Genomic DNA, 7,214 nt, shown 5'->3' on the forward strand with positions numbered 1-7,214 from the left:
AAATCCTCATCTTAAATAACTAAGTGGGAGAGAGATTTATAAATAAATTCCACGGTCTCCATTACTGGTTTGTAAGTGATGCAAACAAACTTGCGCGTTGGCTCTGAGTGCCTTCCTCCACATCCGATGAGTTTGTTTGTGGATCACTAGATCAAACTTCCTTTATGGATGATTATAGGAAATTATTTAGAAGCATGTGATCTTCTCTATCTGAAGGGGCACAATCCTATTTAATGGACTAAGTATCAAGTAATGGTATACACTTAGGCGTATTTAATAGTATCCTCCCCATCGGAGTCACTGCTATTATTTGTGTGACCAAAGGAATACCAACTATTAATTTTATTTGTCATAAAGTTAGGTTGACAAGAATAAAATTAATGGGTAAAATCTCCTCTTATAAATGTTTGAATTTGTATATGTCCACACTATCGTGGCATACAAAATTCACGATGTTTTGAGGTGTTGGTGAATTTAAATAATATTGTTTGAGGACTCAATATTATTCTAAATTCTAAAGTTTTGACCAAAACTTATTTTGTGATTCTTAGGATGACTTTCAACCCATTGGCTATTATTCTGAAAGAGAACAAACTTACTGGTCCCAATTACATAGATTGTAAAAGAAATCTGAACATTGTCCTAACTGTTGAAGGCTATAAGTTTATACTTTGGAGGTCTGCCCTAATGTGCCTAATAGTGATTCTAGTGAAGAGGAGATTGAGTATCATAAGAAATGGGTCAAGGCAGATGAGATGGTGCGGTGTTATATTTTGACTTCAATGTCAAATGTGCTGCAATATCAGCATCAGGCCATGCCCACTACCTATGACATGATGTACAATCTCAAGGAACTCTTCGGACATCAGAATTGGGCTGCTAGGCAAGAGGCTATGAGAAGCTTAATGATAGTCACCATGTCAGAGGGGGCACTCGTAAGGGATCATATCCTCAAAATGATGGCTTACTTGAACGAAATACAAATCCTTGGAGCTGAAATCGATGGGGAAATCCAAGTCGATATTATTCTCCAAATGCTACCCAAAAGTTTTGAGCAGTTCCGCCTGAACTACAATATGAATAAAAGGATTTATTCATTGGCGGAACTACTGACAGAACTTCAGGCAGCAGAAGAGCTATTTCGTCATAATTCTCAAATCTACTTTACTCAAAATGCTTCTACTTCTAAGTCGAAAGGCAAGAAGAAGAAGAAGAAACAAGCTGGCTCGGCAAAGAAAGTGAATCGATCTCTAGGTACTGGACTAAAAGCTGGAGTGAAGAAGCCGAAGGGCAAGTGCTTCATTTGTAAGCAGTCTGGACATTAGAAGGTGGACTGTCCTCGTAGGAAAGAGAACAATAAAGGTATATCTTATTCTCTAGTAGTTGAAACATATTTAGCGGTGTTATCTACTAGTACCTGGTGTGTAGATACAGGAGCCACTGATCATGTCTACAATTCATTGCAGGGGTTCCAGGAAACCCGACGACTATATGAGGGAGAGATAACCGTCTACATGGGCAATGCTACGAAAGTGGTGGCTGTTGCAGTGGGAGATGTTTACTTATCATTTGATAGGAATAGAACTTTGATTTTGAGAAATTATCTTTATGTACCAAGTTTTAGAAAAAATTTAATTTCTAAACTATTTTTGGATGGATATACAGTTTCTTTTGATGACAAGGTGGTTATCAAGAAAAATAGGGTAGTTATCTGTTCTAGTACATTAGTTGGCAATTTGTATACTCAAAATCCAATAACTCCAACAAAGCAACAAATGGAAATTAATAATACATCCTCTAATTCTAATAAGAGAAAGGAACCTTCAAATATGAACAAACATATCTTTGGCATCTAAGACTTGGTCATATTAACTTGAGTATGATTCAAAGGCTAATAGCCGATGAACTCTTGGGTTCATTAGTGTTGGAAAACTTTCCAACCTGTGAATCTTGCTTGGAAGGAAAAATGACTAAGAGACCTTTTTAGGCCAAGGGGTATAGAGCAAAAGATGTGTTGAAATTGGTTCATTCTGATTTGTGTGGACATATGACTATCCAGGCGAGAGGTGATTTCGAATATTTTGTCTCATTTATAGATGATTATTCGAGATATGGGTATATTTACTTAATGCGCGGGAAGTCTGAGTGCTTTGATAAGTTCAAAGAGTACAAGACTGATGTGGAGAAACGTCATGGTAAAAGTATCAAGACACTACGGTCTGATCGTGGTGGCGAGTACCTCTCAGGAGAGTTTAGGAATTACTTATCAGAGGTTGGGATTCAATCCCAATTGTCTGCACCTGGTACACCTCAACAGAATGGTGTGGCAGAATGAAGGAATATAACTCTTATGGAAATGGTTAGATTGATGGTGAGTTATTCAGAATTACCAAATTCATTCTAGGGATATGCTTTAGAAACGGCAGTGTACATTCTGAATTTGGTACCTTCTAAATCAGTATCCTCTACTCCCACGGAATTGTGGAATGGGCGTAAGCCTAGTCTGAGTCATGTCCGGATTTGGGGTAGTCTAGCACATGTGCTAAGGGGAGATGCTGATAAGTTGGAATCTCGTACAGAAGTTCAGTTGGTTATAGGTTATCCTAAAAGAATGAAAGGTGGTTTGTTTTATAGTCCTAAAGATCAGAAGGTCATTGTTAGCACTAATGGCCGATTTTTAGAAGAGGACTATGTAATAAACCACAAGCCCATGAGTAAACTTGTTCTAGAAGAAATGAGAGAGGGCACATCTACTTTAGTACCAACAGTGCAAGATGAAATATCACAAGAAACTGCAACATGTATCACAAATGATACACAACTACAGACGGTGCCTCGTCGTAGTGGGAGGGTTGTGAGGCAACCTGAAAGATTCATGTTTTTGGGAGAGTCTTCGGACTTGATCTCAAGTAAACATGAACCTGATCCCTGAACATATGACGAAGCACTCCAAGATAAAGATGCAACATCTTGGCAAAGTGCAATGAATTCAGAAATAGAATATATGTATTCTAACAAAGTCTGGGAGCTAGTAGAACCATCAAATGGTGTAAAAGCTATTGGATGTAAATGGATCTACAAAAGAAAAAGAGGGACGGACGAGAAGGTGGAAACCTTCAAAGCAAGGCTTGTTGCGAAGGGGTATACTCAGAAAGAGGGAATCAATTATGAGGAAACTTATTTGCCAGTAGCTATGCTTAATTCTATCCGGATACTCTTAGCTATTGCTGCTCATATGGATTATAAGGTTTGGCAAATGGATGTCAAGACAGTTTTCCTTAACGGAAGTCTTAAAGAAAATATTCATATGAAGCAACCAGAGGGGTTTATTGCAAAGGGCAAAGAGCATCTTGTATGTAAGCTCAATCGGTCTATTTATGGACTGGAGCAAGCTTCAAGATCTTGGAACATCCGGTTTAATGAAGTAATCCAGTCTTATGGATTTATTCAGTGTCCGGATGAGTCTTGTGTATACAAGAAGTGTGATGGAAACGTGGTGGTATTTCTTGTACTATACGTAGATGACATTTTGTTAGTTGACAACAATATCAAAGTATTGTCAGAAGTAAGGGTATGGTTGTCCAAGCAATTCGATATGAAGGACTTGGGAGAATGCGCGCATATTCTAGGGATTAATGTAATAAGGGATCGCATGAAAAGAATGTTGTCCTTATCCCTAACTTCATATATCGATACTATCCTAGCTCGTTTTAACATGCAAGACTCCAAGAAAGGATTTCTACCTTCTCGGCATGGAGTATCTTTATCTAAAGAGATGTCTCCTAAGACATCAAAAGAGATAGAGGAAATGAAGGCAGTTCCTTATGCTTCAGCTGTAGGAAACCTAATGTATGCAATGTTATGCACGAGACCGGATATCTGTTTTACCGTAGGCATGGTTAGCAGATATCAAAGTAATCCAGGATATGGACATTGGACTGCCATAAAGCATATATATTAAAGTACCTGAGAAGGACTAGAGATTATATGATGATTTACCAAGTAGATGATTTGCTCCATGTGGGTTACACAGATTCTGACTTCCAATCAGATAGGGACAATAGTAAGTCTACCTCAGGTTATGTGTTTACTTTAGGAGGTGGAGCCATAGCATGGAGGAGTGTTAAGTAGAAATGTGTTTCAGACTCAACCATGGAAGCTGAGTATGTGACAGCCTCCGAGGCAGCCAAAGAAGTTGTATGGCTCAGGAACATTTTTGATGGACTTAGATGTGATTCCTGGTTTGCCCAAAATCATCACAATTTATTATGATAATAGTGGTGCAGTAGCAAACTCGAAGGAACCACGAGCTCATAAGGCGAGTAAATACATTGAGCGCAAGTACCACCTGATACGAGACATCGTAAAGTGAGGAGAAGTTATTGTCGTCAAGATTGCATCAGCAGATAACCTAGCAAATCCTTTCACTAAGGCCCTTCCGGCGAAAGCTTTTGATCGACATGTTGAGGGGATGGGAACCAGATGTATGGCAGCGTTAATGGCAGCATAGTCTTTTAGTATAAGTGGGAGATTGTTAGAGTGTATACTAAAAGTCTAGCTTTTTATATAAACATTTATTTTGAAATAAGAATCACATTGGTCAAATGTCTACATTTATGCTAAGTGTAGTTGTCGATTTAATTTATATTGTAGATAACATGGTGTGAGGAGACACACAGAAGTTCATGTTATCAGTTTCTTATAAATTATAAATAGTAGCTTACAACCAAGATGGAATGGGACAAACCATTGGAGTGGTTGTAGTGTAATTTGATATTAGTTTATCTTGACTATAAAATTACACTAGTATACTATGAGTGTATTGAGCAGGACCATTTGAGGTAGTTTCTTTTTATACTGACTACATAAAAGAACAAAAGCTCTGTTATTATGGAAGTGCGTACTCTTAATCGTGATATAATAACAAACACGTATACTTAATATTTATTTCTTAAATTTATCAAAGGGTGTGATTTAGTTCGTTAAATCAATAGGCCCGATAAGTTGGGAAATAATATTATTTATATGGTGTGTTGATTATAGAATGAAATTGTGTCCTAGTAATCTAAGTTGATGATGTCCCCTTGAGGAGCTCATAAGGATTATCATGTAAACCCTGCAGGTGGACTTAGTCCGATATGATAATAAGGTTGAGTGGTACTTCTCTTGGAGCTAGATATTAATTAAGTGAGTTGTCAGTAACTCATTTAATTAGTGAGCATTCAATATCTTAAACACAGGGAGACTAATGCACTCATGATAAGAAGGAGCTCATATTGTAATATGGGATTGGCGTGGTAGTGTAATAATAACTCTTTAGTGGTATGTGTTATTATTGATGAACTTGAGTTGGGTGTTCGGGGCGAACACGGGAAGCTCAAGCTCATCGGGAGACCAAAACCAATTCCTTCTCTCGGTCCCTTTTGTAGCCTCTAATATATAAAGCCTTATATCCACTTAGAGCCAAGCTTCTTACCCATCTTATGGTGGTCGGCCAGGCCAAGCTTGGAGCCCAAGCTAGGGCCGGCCAAGCCAAAGATTGGAGCCAAGTTTATGGTCGGCCAAGCTTGGAGCCCAAGCAAGGTGGCCAGCCACATTAAAATAGAAGGATATTTTAAATTTTAAAATCTTTCCTTTTGTGGAAGCCATGGTTTTAAAAAAAAGTTTTTAAATTTTAAAATCTTTCCTTTTATAGCTTTCTACAAAGGATTAAGAGAAAAGTTTGATATTTTTCCTTATTTGTAGTTAAAAGAAAGATTTTAATTTTTGATAAAACTTTTCTTTTTTGTAAACATCCACATGTTTTTAAAAGAGAGATTTTAATTAAAATTTTCCTTTTATAACTTAAAAGGGATTTAAAAAAGATTTTTTTTTAAAGATTTCTTATCGGAAACAATTAAGAAAGTTTTAATTTTGTATTTAAAACTTTCCTTATTTGGAGCACAAGTATATGGTCGGCCATGACAAGCATTAAAGGAAGTTTTAATTTTTTGTTTTAAAACTTTCCTTTTTAGTCATTGGCAAGGAATATAAGGAAGTTTTAATTATGTTTAAAACTTCATTTTTTTGCCAAGACCAAGGATTATAAAATAGATGGAGGAGTGTCTCATGAGATAACACATCTTCTATTCCTCTATTCCAATCCCTTGGTAGTCGACCCTTGTCCTTTTCTCTTCTCCTTTTATTTTCTCTTTTGGTGGCCGGCGGCATCTAGTGTGGTGATCTCTTGGTGGCCGGTTCCTTGAAGGAGAAGAAGAAGAGAAGGAAGCTCTCTTGTCTAGCATCCCTTGGAGGTTAGTTGGTGGTCGGATCTTGGAAGCAAAGGAAGAAGCTTGGGTGGATTTCATCTTGGAAGATCGTCGCCCACACGATGTCCAAGAGAAGGAGGGGAATACAACATAAGATCAAGAGGTCTATAAGCTACAAAAGGTATAACTAGTTATTAGTTTCCGCATCATAACTAGTTCATCTTTTGTATAGATCTTGCAAAACCAAACACAAGAGTTATCGATTTTAAGTTATCATTTTTGTTATCGATTTTATTTTTCGATTTCATGTTTCGATAATGTGTTTCTATTGAGGTCTCTACAGTTAAACCTAGTTTACTGTAAGAAGTTAAATATCCGATTTCTTTGTGAGGTTTTGTCTAGGAAGTGGTGGATGATCTCATACCCAAGAAGGCTTAGTGTCTCACCATGTTTAACCTATAAGTCAATCTTTGAAATAGATATTTGATAACTTCTATAATATGGTTTAACTTAGGAAGATTACATCGGTTAAACTTAGAGTAAAAATGTTAAGTATCGTTTCCAATCCAAGTTTAACTTCTGAAGGATAATTTGGATTAATAATATTAAGCATCGTTTGCAATCCAAATTTAGCTTCAGTGGCCGGCCCTTGTCCTTTTCTCTTCTCCTTTTGCTTTCTCTCTTGGTGGCCGACGGCATCTAGTGTCGTTCTCTCTTGGTGGCCGGTTCCTTGAAGGAGAAGAAGAAGAGAAGGAAGCTCTCTTGTCTAGCATCCCTTGGAGGTTAGTTGGTGGTTGGATCTTGGAAGCAAAGGAAGAAGCTTGGGTGGATTTCATCTTGGAAGATCGTCGCCCACACGACGTCCAAGAGAAGGAGGGGAATACAACAGAAGATCAAGAAGTCTATAAGCTACAAAAGGTATAACTAGTTATTAGTTTCCGCATCATAACTAGTTCATTTTTTGTA

Source organism: Zingiber officinale, chromosome 2B (assembly GCF_018446385.1).
Source record: "Zingiber officinale cultivar Zhangliang chromosome 2B, Zo_v1.1, whole genome shotgun sequence".
NCBI lineage: Eukaryota > Viridiplantae > Streptophyta > Magnoliopsida > Zingiberales > Zingiberaceae > Zingiber > Zingiber officinale.